At 41.6% G+C, this 15,147-nt stretch overlaps 1 protein-coding gene across 8 annotated transcripts in view; it reads right to left on the bottom strand.

Annotated features, from left to right (window-relative positions):
- Window positions 1-15,147, bottom strand: part of RBFOX1 (RNA binding fox-1 homolog 1) — a 1,462,962-nt gene that overhangs the window by 542,561 nt on the left and 905,254 nt on the right. The window lies entirely within an intron of this gene.

Here is a 15,147-nt window from a genome sequence, read left to right as displayed (position 1 = left end):
ATTATTTTTATTAACAAATCACAAGTCTTGCATCTAGACTGTTCAGGACAGTCAGTAGTTTATCTGGCCTCTGCTTCATTAAAGTATGGAGAGTAGATATGGGTTAGGGTCCTTCCTGTCTCAAATTAATACTCCAAATGTCACCAGAGCAACAAGATTAATCCTTGTGCCTAGGCATCTATGCTCACCATAACCACTGAGCACAGATCTCCGTTTACTATTAACGATGAGGTTGTGGATTTCACACCTGAAACAACCCTGTGCAGACTCAATCTGTCTTGAAGCCTGAGCCCTGTGTCAATCTGTCCAAATCCTAACTCCACCCATATTTGCTGTGAGGGGCACACCGATTTATGTCCATCCCTCAGTGTCCTCAACTAGAAAGTGGGGATGATATTAATTATTAATATTAGCAGACTTCTAAATAAATAGGAGAACAAGAATTCCTCTGTTCTTGTGGCATGATCAGTACCCCGTTTCACTCTAAAAGCTTCTTCAATAATCCCTATTGCAGTTTATAACTGTATATCTGTTTGAGAGATTATCTGACGCCATGACTCTCTACCATGAAATTAAAGGTTCAATGAAGGCAGTAACTCTGTTGTAATGTTCCCCATCACATGCCCAGCAAGTAGCACAGCACATGTCCCAAATAAAGTATCGATTCATATTTGTTAAATGAATGAATGAATGCATGAGTGAATGAATGAATGAATGAATGAATGAATGAATAAACAAAATTGTCCAAGGGGCTCACTTCAATTTTTTCTGTCTGGAATCACTCCCTCTTCTTGTCTCTGACTTGAGCCTCTTCACTCTTTGAATCTACCACATTATTAAATAGAGGAGGATGTCCTCTACATGTCCCTACATAGCTTTCTTTCTTCTTTGAGTCCCTGTCCTAAGTCTGAGCTTGGAATCCCTGGGAAACTGTGAAGTTCTCTCAACCCCTTTTTTGCAGCCTCCAGCCACAGAGATCCACCTCTTCTGAACTGAGCCCCCCAGTCCCACACCTGGCTCCAAATGCCCACCCTCAGTGATCCAAAGGAGCATCGCTTTCCTGGTGGGATGGATCCACCTGGGGTCGTAAGTTTCCTTCAGGGCTCCATATTGCTTCAGGGTTTGAGAAGGAGTTAATGAATCATTAATGTCATTGGCAGCAGGGGATCTGATGAGAGGTGTGGCTGCAGGGATCCTCCCCTTTCTGTTTGTTTGTATCAGAGCATGGTAACAGGAGAAGGGAGACAGAATAGAAACCTGAGGGGACCTTTTGCATAAAATCATTATAAGACACCCCAAGCTAAATATTAGAAAATCTATGTACGTCCTTTACTTATTTATTTTTATCTCTGTATTTAAAACTGATTTTATAAACTGAAATCCCATGCGTGTACACTGTGAATATTTAAAATAATTCAAAGAGGTTACCCCTTTGTCCATCATAGGTCCCCTGATCAGCGGCAAATTTCTAAGTCAAGTGTGTTGTGTTACCTAGGACAGAGATAGCCCCTTTCCATCCTCTGGCTAATGGAAGCCTACCACACATGCTGTTGCACACCCTGATTCCCACCCCTCCCCCACACCCATAACATATGCCGAAGAGTTTGTTCAAAGGCAGTGCAAGTGATTGAACATCATGCTTTCCACAAATGCACAGTATTCAGTCCTAAGCATGTCTTGTGGGCTTGTCCAACCACTCCTACCTTGATGGGCATTTACGATCAACAAGAAAGGCTACATGAGCCTCATTATCCATGCCGCTTGTGCACATGGATGAGTGTAACTCTAAGATAAATTTCTACCACTGCAATTAGAGGATCAAACAATATGGGTACTTTTAATTGCAATGGCCTTTGCCAAACTGGTGTATTAATTTAACATCCTCCTCTGCATAGGATTGGCTTTCTTGTTTTATAATCAATTCATAATATATTTAACAAATCCAGGTGAACCATGCTCAAATACACAAACACGTACAGGCAAATGTACACACTGAAGTAATTATTTTGTTCACCACCATATACCAGTCCCTAGAATAATATCTTGGAGATAGTAGGTTGCCTAGTAAGTGTTTTCATTGTAAAGGAATAGATTAATAAATTTTACATTCGGTCTCTGTATAGTTTAACACCTGTAAGTCACACATTACATTGTTCTGCAACTTGTGAGTGCATTCAAATTCTTTGGGAAGTAGCAAAGCACAAACGGTATATAAATAAGATATAAATGAGGAAGCTCTTATAGTTCCTGGGGAGAAAAGTGAACATATATGTGCGCGCGCGCACACACACACACACACACACATGCGCGCGCGCATGCTCCCTGAATGTGAGGGAACACTGTCCCAGGTTTCTGATTCCAGAATTGATGTCAAGATGACCCCAAAGCCATTTGAATCACCAGAGATGACATTATGTTGACCACAAGTGTAGTGACATATATTGTATTTTATTCTAATTAGCTCAAGATTGGTTCATCCCCACATCTTATTTCTGAGATCAGAAGGACTAAGCAGTGTCTTCCCCTGGTTGTCTGTCACTCTGTTCCCACTTCCTCATTGTTTCATCATTTCATCCCCCGCTTATCTTTTCTAGGTCAATAGTATAGTCCCAAATAATAACGGAGAAAAGGAAAGGGGAGCCAAACTCTTTTTTTTTTAAGCCTGGAAAATCACTCAACTCTTGTAAGTCAAGCAAACACACCGCATGCTCTAAGACCTCAACTGTAGAAATAGAGGTTATTGTTAAATGGCTTTTAAGATCCTTTTCAGACACAAAAGACCCATATGAGAGAAAGATTAGAAGACTCGAATTCTGTGTAGGCTTACCCGCTATAAAAAGTAACCCGCCTACTCTATGACTCCATTTATATAAAATTCTAGAAAAGGCAAACTAATGTATAGAAACAGAAGGCAGATCAGCAGCTGTTTCGGAAGGGCGGGTGGGAGGAGATGACAGAGGGGCAGGAGGGAACTACAGGGCCAGACGCTCACTCTCTTGATTGTGCTGATGACTTCCGGGGCACGTACATATGTCAACACTTTCCAAAGTGCACACTTGAATACGTGCTGTTTACCAGGTGTTAATTGTTCCTCAATAAAGATGTTTTAAAACAATAAACCGTCCTGAAGAAGAAGAAGAATGAATAAGAATCAAGAAAGTACTTGGAGCACCTGGGTGGCTCAGTCCGTTAAGCATCTTACTTCAGCTCAGCATCGGGCTCTGTGCTGCCAGCTCAGAGCCTGGAGCCTGCTTTGGACTGTGTGTCTCCCTTGCTCTCTGCCCCTCCCCCACTGGCACCCTGTCTCTCTGTCTCTCTCTCACAAATAAGTAAACATTAAAAAAATTTTTTTTTAAATAATCAAGAAGCTCTAGATGGCATCAGGCTCTCACCCTGGGGTGGCCTCCTTCCAACCCTTTCTGAGCTAATAACGTCTCCAGAAAGTGCTAAGCTTTTACACCTACTCCCTGCTTGCCCTTTCAGCCCCTGAAGCACCTGCTCTCAGACCTCCTCAAGTGTCACTCTCCGTCTTGCTTACTACTCTCCAGCTGCTCTAACTCAGAACCCAGCCATCTCTTTCAGCCTTGAAGACTACACACTTCTTGCTCCTCCTGCCTAGAATGTTCTTGGACTGGCTCTATGCAGAGCTGGTCCCTCTTGCTGTGGGAATCTGCTTAAACATCACCTCCTCCAAGAGGCCCTTCCTGACTACTCTATTCCAATCCCAATAATGTCCTTCAGAGCACTTACCACAGACTGCCATCAGCATTTCATATATTGGTTTGTCTGTCTACGGCTGTATCTTACATTGGCAAGCAAGCTTCGTGCCATCAAGGATCTTGCCCATCCCCTTAATTTTGTGTGCCCACTGACAAGAAGTGTGTCTGCTATATGAGAATATGGGTTTAAGTAATTCATCAATTTTCTATTTTATTTGCTTACGTATCTGTTTAATGCTGCTCATCAGACACCTTTAGGGTATCTGCTCAGATCACTGCCCTACCTAATTCATCTTAATAAATTGGTGCTTCCCGAGGTCAGGGATTATGTGTTATGTTTTCATATCTCAGGGGCCTAGCCTAGGGCTTGCACATAAGAGATTTTCAATAACTGTTTGTTGAATTAAATTAAATCATTACACACGAAACCGAACAATTATATAATGCCAAGGCCTTGAGACAGACTGATTCCCAAAAGAAAAAGTCATGAAGCTCATAGAAAACCCAGACATTAAGCAAAAAAGGCAATGGGTTGTCTTGAATCAACAATCTATGAATTGCAAGCGATGCCAAAGATGGGTGCACCACTGAAAATCACCAGTGGTATTTGTTATTTGCTTGTTTTCTCACAAGAAATGTAAACTGAACCATGTTGCGATACAACCTACTTTACAACCTGGTCCCAGCATTTGCCAATTCTCAACTAACCTTACTATGTAATTAGGTAAAGCTGTCCGTTCTCTGACCAGGATGGATAATAGAGTTACCTCTAGAGATAGACACAACACACACACACACACACACACACACACACACGTGTGCTTGCACACACGACACACACACACACTCACAACCATCATGCATGTGGTAGTTAACATTACAATGGAGCACACAAGTGGACTAGATTCCAGACATCAACTGTATCTTCAGAGCTCACGGGTACTGTTACAGATCCCTAGGAAAGGATTTTCAAGGAATATGGAAGGTTCATCAGGGGGTTACTAAATAGTTCCAAATATTCTAAGATGATCTCTCAGTCCCAGGAATGCCAGAGATTTCTGCAGTAAGAAATCCTGTTAGAATTGTTTTAGAGAGCTGTCACTAGCAGAAACAAAACTGAAGCATGGAACAGTGTTTTCCTTGCCTAGCATTTAATCGCCCACCTCCATGGGACTTGAACAGGCATAGACCTCCCTCAGTCTCGGAACAAATGGTGGTAAAGAAGATGTAAGTTATGGCCTCCATGGGTGATCATGTGACCCACACCTGTCCCATCACCCATATACTACTTCTGGACCAATGTGATTGCTAATGAATGGGCATATGCCCTAAGCTGGACCAATGAAAGGCATTCCTGAAACTTTAGCTTAACTTTAAAAGACTTTGTAGACAGAGACGCTCTCTTTCAGCTGGAGCTACTTAGCCAGAAGAACGTAAGTTTGGAACTGCTGGTGGCTACCAGGAAGAAGGGCTTGTCTGTGACTGAAGCCTACATCAAAGAAAACAGAGCTGAGAAAAGGAAAGACAAACATATGTATATGTAGATGTAGATATCTGTGTATATTTATAGATAGATCTGTCTATATTCTCTATCTATCTATCTATCTATCTATCTATCTATCTATCTATCTATCTAATCTATCTAACACTCCTAAGAATATAATCTGAGTTTCTTGGTACAACTGCATCTGAGATCTACTTTTAAAACTTTCCATTTAGTATGCCAGTTACATTCTCCATTTATGTGTGATTTTTGCTGAAGCTATTTGAGTTGGTTATTTTTGCCACTCCTTACAGTTGAAAGAAGGCAGAGAAATAATAACAGAGCAAGCAGCTGAAGAAAGTGCATGTTAGATTCCCTTGGTTTATTGTACTTATCTTCACTGGCCATGAACACCAACTAACATCAAAAACACTTGTCTTTGGGTGCCTTAGCTGAATTATCTATGTTAATGAGTCAGCAATCTAGTAGAAAGAGGTCTTGACTCCACTATAGGAAATCCAACATTCTCATCCCAGATTTACCATCAATTCTGAAGCCAGGCAAACCAGATCCTGAGCAAGTTATTTTACTTCCTATATATCGCTCTTTCATCTATTACCCAGGCACAGTTTCCCTCCATCTCAGGATTAGAAGAGTCTATCCTAATCAGAGGGGTTCAATCTCCTGATGGGGATGAGGCAAGTTGCAGATTCACTTAGAAGCTTCTTCAAACCACACTGGTTCTCTCCCATAAAAAGCCATGTACCTACCTGCACTGCATGACACCCTCAATTCTGTTGGGAGGCGAGCTGGGGACAGGCTTTGATAATGCAAAATCTTCGATACAGCACCTGGCATCCAATAGATGAATGCTATTTTATTATTTAACTTAGCCTTAATTTATACATAGTATATGTATTATTCAGCCATCATGTAGGATTGCCTTAACACATGATTCTAGAGTTTATATATGAAAAACACAAGAGAAAGGTTAATTCTGTTCTTATTCGTGTTGCTACTATGTAATAGGAGGAAAGTTGTCTTTAACCAGCAAATGGTCAGCATCCTTGCACGTTTGAAAGAGACACTGGATCAGCAAACAGACACAACTCCTTGAGAGTTCTCACACTTGTGAAGAGCTTTTGCAACGGGTGTCCCTACATACTGGTAGTTCCTCATGGCTTAGAGTTACATGCACTTGAGGTCACAGGCTTGAAGATTCTGAATAGTGTTCAGTACCTTAGAGGTCTTTATTTACAAAATCTGCTAGATTGACGCTTGCTGGTTATAATGTCCTATATGAGGCTCATTCATTGATTTATATTTCTCTAAATGTATTTATGTGTATATATACACTATACATAACAGGGGAAATCTGAAACCGCAGAGAAACAAAAAGAAGAAATAGCAGCCAGCCGTATCAATCACTGTCACCATCTTGGTGTATATACACACTTTTAGAAATGAGTGTGCAAATCATGGCCTCTGAATACTGACTTTCTGGATTCATATTCTGGCTCTCTGATACTTATTAGCTCATAAATTTTAGGAACTCTAACCACTCTCATCTTCAATTTTATAACATGCATCATGGAGATAATAATCCTACCTTCCTTCATATTGTTATTATTTTTTAATATATTTCAAAGAGGACCTTAGTGTATATTCTTTTTTTTCCCACTTATCATCTCTTAATTCACTAATATGTTTGAATCTCTTTTATGCCAATAATATACTGCATTTCTAAACTCAGTAAGGCTGAAGATGGGTCACTCCTTGTTAGAATATAAGTTCCATGTGGACAAAGGGCCACACCAGCTTCATTTGCAGATCCCATACCTGGCCCTTCATAAGCAACTCCATGCATGACTGTGCACTGCTAAACTGACTCAAGACTGGCCACACCATCAATTCAATGCAGTTTAAGTCCTGGAAATCAAAGTTGGTAAAATGGAAGAGAATGAGGTTTACTGGTTCTTCCATTCCCTCTTTTAAAAAAATTCACAACTGGAAAGAAATGTGTGAATCTTTAAGTAATATCTGCCACAGTAATATCTTATGCACAAGTCTTGGGAAGTTCCTTTGAGAAACAGAACTGTGCATTATTTTTTTTTTCATGCACAGAGAGAATTACCAAGAGTGTAAGGTGTGGAAATAAATAAATAAATAGTAGGTGGATAGGAAGACAGGTGTGTGTATGTGTGTGCACATGTGCATGTGTGCACATGCAAGCAGAATTAGGGTCAAGCCTGCCAAATGTATCGTCCATGTTCCATGTGAAGGCTCAGGCAACTGCATATGGTCACCGTTACACTTGTAGCACTCAGCTGAAGTACGTGCATTTTTGGTCTGAAAAGTTCTTTTGAAATTAGACTGTGTTTTCTAATCTCAAAAAAAAAATTGTTGGTTGGATGATTTTCATTTCTTTCTAAAATGACAAGCGATACTTCAATTTTTAGCAAAGGTTAATGTTAAGTCTCCAAACTTTATAAATTGTACTTTCTCCATAAAATAAACTATTGCATGCTGGTGTGTAAGATTAGCGAGAAATGTGCACACTGTTGAAAATAGATGGATTTTGCGTTTCCAAGGTGACAAGTGCAATGTCAGACCCAATCAATCGATCACTGCATAATTATTATTGCAAATGATCCATATCCATGCCGCAAACCTTAAGGGGAATTTAATGAAGCAGTAAGCACATCAATAATAAGATCTACTTTGGTCTCTATTAAATCTCATGATTCATAAATATCCTGGCATGTTTTATTCTTCCTTTAAATCCTGTGAAGACATCTAAAAAGTGAATGCTTGAAGGCTACTATTTAACACTTCACTAAAGACAATTCTAAGGCTTTCAGACAGATTTAGGCTCAATATCAGATCCCTCATCACATACAGGCTAATGGAATCCAATAGTCTATGGATATATACAGAACAGAGTTCCTCTACAAAGTTAGAATCAGGGTGGACATTTTCATCCTCCTTTCTAAATTTAAATTTTTGAGAGGAAAGGTCCCTGCTAACAGCAGCTGAGCTGGTATCCGACACCCATGAGCGAGAAGTGTGGTTGTTGTTGCTGTTGTTGTTGTATGAGAAAAGAGTGGATGCTGGCAGGAGTTTGCCTGCCTACCTTGTTTTGTTGTGAATTGGAAAAAGGCACCCTTCTCTGGACAGGCTGGAAGGTATAAGAACTGGCAGCTTATCTCATCTTTGGGCAAAGAAAATGGCATCCTTGCCTCTGGGTGAATGCAGCTCCAGGCCAGGGTACATGGCTTGATTAGGAGAGGAAAGGAGAGCAAAGCTTGGATTTCATCCTTGTCTCCAAGCCATGGTGCAATTCACCAACTGTACAATCCCGGACTTAGAATGCAAACAGACCAGAGCCAAATGGCACTGATTTAGAAGTCAGAAATTGCAACTCATTGATTGCTGCTAATGCTCGGCATTACCAAGCTGTAACATCAAGAGGGGCTGGGAACAGCAACAGGCTTGGGAGTGAAACCTGCATTTGTCTTTATTGGCAAGCAAACACGTTTAAAAAAATACACCATACACTGAATACCTACTCACATGCCTTAAAGTCTTGCTGTCACTGGGGCGCCTGGGTGGCTCAGTCAGTTGAGCGACCGACTTCAGCTCAGGTCATGATCTCACTGTTTGTGAGTTTGAGCCCCACATTGGACTCTGCTGACAGCTCAGGAGCCTGGAGCCTGCTTCAGATTCTGGGTCTCCCTCTGTCTCTGCCCCTCCCCCCACTCATGCTCTGTCTCTCTCTGGCTCAGAAATAAGCTTAAAAAAATTTTTTTTTAAAGTCTTGCTCTCACAAGACTTTGAGAGACTTGTGCAATCAGAAAGTGTCTCTTTTTGATATGTGGTCTACTTTCCTTCTATACATGCTTCTGATTGCCATAAACTTGGTACATTGTGTCTCCCTCTCTGAGCCTCCTTCTTGCACCTAAAATTCTCTGATGTCACTTATATATGCACCGCTATATTCTACAATTACTATTACCAATACTCTGGAATGTAACTCAGAGATATGTTGTCACCACATATGAGTAGTAATTTTTTCCTGAATTCCATCTTATTCAATGAATAGTACATTCTACAATCACAGTGCTACTCACAAACTTCTCTAGGCTAAAGGGGAGCCGGCATAGCACTGGGTTAGTTTTTTCTATGCCACACTGGGGCAGAAAAGAAAACATTCCTGGTGGGGCATGTGATGGCTCAGTGGTAAATATCCAAGTCGTGATTTTGGCTCAGGTTATCATCTCATGGGTCATGGGATTGAGCCCCATGTCGGGCTCTATGCTGATAGCACAAAGCCTGCTTGGGATTCTCTCCCTCTGTCTCTGCCCCTTCCCCACTCTCTCTCAAATAAATAAATAAATAAATAAACATTAAAAAGAAATACACTCCTGGCTGTGAGAACGGGTCCTACAAAGACCAAGAAATGTCTTCATGGAAACTTCCAAATGGAAGCTTGAGAAATATTTAGTATTTTTTTTTAACATTTTATTTTATTTTTGAGACAGAGAGAGACAGAGCATGAACGGGGGGAGGGTCAGAGAGAGAGGGAGACACAGAATCCGAAACAGGCTCCAGGCTCTGAGCGGTCAGCACAGAGCCTGATGCGGGGCTTGAACTCACGGACGGGACCGTGAGATCATGACCTGAGCCGAAGTCGGACGCTCAACCGACTGAGCCACCCAGGCGCCCCAGTATTTTAACTTAGTACCAGATATCCTTGTACAGAAATTTTTTTTTCCCTGTGTTTCTGATATCCTTGGGAAACAATCCTTGGTCAGGTCATTAAGTACAAGGCTTTTTCTTTTGAAAAAATTAACTTTATACTTGCAACCCTAACCTCTAAAAATGTTTAGCAGTTTAGATCCCAACCAAAAAAAAAAAGAAAAAAGGTATGAGAATGAGTATTCTCAAACCCTAAAAGCACTCAGTATATTATCCTTTAAAAATTTCTCTCGGGGTACCTGGGTGGCTCAGTGAGTTAAGCATCTGACTTCGGCTCAGGTCATGATCTCATGGTCGTGGGTTCAGGCCCCCACATCAGGCTCTGTGCTGATAGCTCGGAGCCTGGAGCCTGATTCGGATTCTGTTTCCCCCTCTCTCTGTCACTCCCCTGCTTGTGCTCTGTCTCTCTCTCTCTCTCTCCCTCTCTCTCAAAAACTAAATAAACATTAAAAGTTTTTTAAATAAAATAAAATAAAAAGTAAAAAATTTCTCTCTGTTTGAAAAAAAAATTGGCCTTAGTTACATTTATTTGACATTGGAGAGGATGAACATAATGTCCTATATTTATGGCCATTTGATTTTCCATCTAACTTGTCTGTTTATCCTCCTTTGCCCACTTTGGTACGTTTTTTAAAGTTGTTACTGTCCATTTCATTACTATTTATCATGGACTATGTTAAAAAAAAAAAAAGGAACATCCAACAATAAGGAGACAGGTAAGTAAATTACGGTATATCCAAAGGCTAAAAAATGATACCAAATTTAAAATCTCATATTTTCAAAAATATGTAGTAACACCAGAAACTGTTTCTAAAATACCTTGTAGGAAAATATATTTCTAGTGTGACTCTAATTTTTGAGGGAAATATCCAAGTAAATTCAAGTATATCGATCTTTTAAAAGATGCAGAAATATATCAAAATATTAAAGTAGTGAGTGACAGTTTGGGAGATTAATGTCCTTATTCATATTGCCAATTTTATAATGCTCAGATATTACTTTTGCTCATAAAGGGGGTAATCATAATTTTTTTTTTTTAAAGGAGAGCAATTTTAGAGTTCCTGGGTGGCTCAGTCGGTTAAGCGTCCGACTTCGGCTCAAGTCATGATCTGGCAGTCTGTGAGTTCGAGCCCCGCATCAAGCTCTGTGCCGACAGCTCAGAGCCTGGAGCCCCGCTTTGGATTCTGGGTCTCCCTCTCTCTCTCTGACCCTCCCCCCGCATGCTCGCTTTCTCTTGCGCTCTCTCTCTCAAAAATAAATAAACATTAAAAAAAAATAATTAGATGGGGCGCCTGGGTGGCTCAGTCGGTTGAGCGTCGACTTCGGCTCAGGTCATGATCTCACAGCTCGTGAGTTCGAGCCCCGTGTAGGGCTCTGTGCTGACAGCTCAGAGCCTGGAGCCTGCTTTCTGCTTCTGTGTCTCCTCTCTCTCTGCCCCTAACCACTCGCATTCTGTCTCTGGTCTCTCTCAAAAATAAATAAACATTAAAAAAAATAAATAAATAAAAATAAATAAAATAATTAGAGGGAACACCTTTTCATGGGCGTTTATTATACCCATTTTCAGGACACAGATACCAAGACTCAATGTTCATCCATTCCTTTAGAGCCTAATTTAAAATCTGCTTTAATCTTCTGTTTCTTTCCTCTCATCCTTCTCTGCAGCTTTTTTTCCCCTCTACTTGTGAGTTTATTTAGGAATGGGGGGAAAGGAGACTAAAGTCTCACATTTCGGGTAAAGCACTGAGCTAAGCACTAAAAATCGTTCTGTCAATTCATCCTCGTGCTTCTGCAAGTATTTGCCCCCATTTTAAAATGGATGTAGTAAATGCCAAGGTCACACAGTGAGAAGCTAGCACACAATGAGTCTGAACCTATCTCTAGCTGGTTCCCAAACTCCTTGCTCTTTGAACCATTTCCCACTGCAGAGAGATGGAGAGGGTCCCCCCTGCCCCTGCGTGCAGCCCCCCTTTACCCCCGCAGGCGACGTGGTTTGTTGTAGCTGTGGTAACAATGGTTATAGCTAACTTTTCCCACACAGTACTACCTGCTGCGTATGTTTCTGAGGGTCCTTCTTGCAATACATTATTCGACGTCACCGCAACCTTTTGAAAATAGTACTAGGCAAAGAGTGTATGTGCAAAGTACTCAGCAAACAATATCCTTTGGGTACTGAACTACTACCAGCTGTACGCAAAGCAGGACGGCCACTCAGCAATCCGGCTCATTGTCAGCTGATCTGCAACCTCGTGTGCTCCTATCAACCCCATGTTAAAGATGAAGAAACTGAGGGCTACGTGCTTAGAATCCCGGAAAGGCCTGATTTTGAAACAGTCTTGCTTTACCGCAGAGCCCGTGATCTTAATTATAATGTCCTACACTAAGAGACCTGTTATTACCCGCATGTGATAAATGGCCGTATATGTTTAAGAGTGCCCACGTGTGTGTGCGCACAGTCTCTTTCTTTCTTAATATAAAGTATGCTGCTTTTGGCTTAATGTTACAAATGACAGAATGGCCTGAACTTTTGCCACTTCTGTTCGTTTAAAATATTGAGGGCTTTGGGGAAAATCTGAAGGTACTGTGCATATGAAAAACAAACAAAACAAAAAACACAAAAAACAAAACAAAACACAAACATCTCCCTCCCATATTACTCACTCTCCCCTTAACTAATTGTGTTCCTGTTCTCATTTGTAACACTTGCCTCTTTGATTAGCCTTTTTAATTTAGCACATTAACAACACTCTCTTTACTTGAATACTCCACCGCTGAGCTCATTTAAGTCAAATGCCCTTGAAGATACTTGAAATTCCTAACGACACTTACCATTATTAAACAGTTTTGTATTTCTGACCCTCAGCCAGAGGTGCTGGGTCCTGGACAGAGCCAGCACTGTCGTTTATTCAAGGAGTTCCACCCCTATCCTCCCCAGCTCTGCGGGCATCCTCAGAGTTCAATATTCCACAGATGTCTCCTTTATCCCCTCCCCACCCCTCATCCCCCATCAGAGTGTTTTGGTAAATAAACACAAGAAGCCTGCTGACTCAGCATGCGTGGAAGAGTCATTCATTGCAGAGGTCTCAGGATCAGGTTCTTTGAAATATGGATCAGAGTCAGATGCAGAGACGGGGTGGGCGAATGTGAGTGCACTTGCCTTTTATGAGTAGAGGCAAAGTCAAATTGAATAGAATTCAGTTATTTGTAGCAGATGGAGAGGTGCTTAAAATCCTAGGAGAAAAACAAGGACCTAAGGCCCCAACACTTCTCAACGAAAAAAAAGAAGCTCACGTCCTTAGTGTTCTCCCTGACTCTCTGTAGCTCCTCACTGCCTCGCCGCCCCTAGCTTTAATCCTATTCTAGAATGCACGGAGGGTGTGAGTTTCTGATAATACATGAAGTGTGACGCAGCTCTAACCAGCGTGACCTGGCTCCTGAGGCCCTCAGAACTCTCTCTCTCTGGCCCACACTCCCTTGCACTCTGAGCGTCCGGCCAACCTGGGCTTCTGGAACCTCCTTGTACTCAGTGTCCTCCTTGCCACCACCTCTACCTAGCAGCTTCCTCCCTGATAGCAGCCTCCTAACCCCCAGGTCCCAGTTGGGAAGAGCCTTTCTCGGACAATCATGCCTGATGTCACCATTCCTAATACCCCTCCCGTTATTGTACTACCCAAGCACGTTTGTAGTTTCTATCTGGCCCTCATACAATCTGCAAGTACAATGTTTATTTATTTGTAGAGTGGGCATCTGTGGCTTTTACCTAACCAGCATTTTTATTTCTCCTTCTGCTAACAGCTCTTTAATATTTCCTGGGAAACCACCTCTCCCCTACTCTCAGTTCATGTTTTCTTTTTTTTTTTTTTTTCATTTTTTTTTTCAACGTTTATTTATTTTTGGGACAGAGAGAGACAGAGCATGACGGGCGAGGGGCAGAGAGAGAGGGAGACACAGAATCAGAACAGGCTCCAGGCTCTGAGCCATCAGCCCAGAGCCCGACGCGGGGCTCGAACTCACGGACCGCGAGATCGTGACCTGGCTGAAGTCGGGACGCTTAACCGACTGCGCCACCCAGGCGCCCCTCAGTTCATGTTTTCTTAGAGCTGAGCCTACTCTCAGATTCCAAACAGTGAGTGTTTTTACCCAGGTAGGGACATTTTACACCTTGGTTTGAGGTGGGTGGTGATCTGATCCAGGGATGACAGAATTGTTCCCAGAACTTCTCCCAGAACCCACTACTTCTCGGATGAATGTGGAACATCCATTAGGGCTGCCATCACAGTGGATGTCAGCTGGGAGCCACCAGTGGCTACCTCAGCCACCTTGTGGGTGAACCACACAGGAAAGTGGATCTGAGAAACTGAGTTTGGGTCCCAATGACATGACTTGACTACCGGCATCCATGTGGCCCTAAACATCTCTCTTTGGACTTCCCAGATATGTGAACTCATATATTTCCCTCTTGAATTCAACAGAATTCTGCAACATGAGCCTTAGCTAAAATCCTTTATCCACTGGCTTTGCTGCTTTGTGACCACTTGTGCTCTGTTTTGTTATATCTTGTTTGATCTGTCTCCTCAACTACACACAAGTTCCATGAAGATTGGCATCGTATCACACTCCCTCTGTCCCCAACACTCAGCGCACACAATACCTGACACAATGGAAATCCTTATCGGACACATTGGAAATCCTCGGATTTTTGAGCAAATAAATGAGTTTAAAAACAAATTTTATTTGTTTAGTTATGCACTGAGATCTTATACAATCATCAAATAAACATACTTTGAGCTCCCCCCTGGTGTGTATCATGACATCCCAGTACAGAGGAGTACAGAGAAGGCTTAGGATAATTCCTCCCATGAAAGGATTCACAGTGCAATTCAGAGAATTAGAAAACAAACAGCCACATATAAGAAGCATGTAACGCTGCATGACTGATAAAGATTCAGCCAATTTTCATTTTGTCATGGGCCCTATTAAGACAGAACATTCTAGCTAGAACAAATTATGAACTTAGCCAAAAATTACAAATAGATTTGCAAATAAGAGAATCACAGGTCACTCTTTAATCATAAAAGATTATTCTGTAATGAACATTTGTCTTTGATATATTGGAAAAGCAAAGTCTGTTCTTCAGGTAATAAGAGATGGGCACAAAACTTTTGGGTAACCAAAGAAAGCAAATAA

Source organism: Lynx canadensis, chromosome E3, assembly GCF_007474595.2.
Source record: "Lynx canadensis isolate LIC74 chromosome E3, mLynCan4.pri.v2, whole genome shotgun sequence".
NCBI lineage: Eukaryota > Metazoa > Chordata > Mammalia > Carnivora > Felidae > Lynx > Lynx canadensis.
Note: the sequence above shows the minus strand (reverse complement) of the source record. Positions and strands in the feature narration are given on the sequence as shown.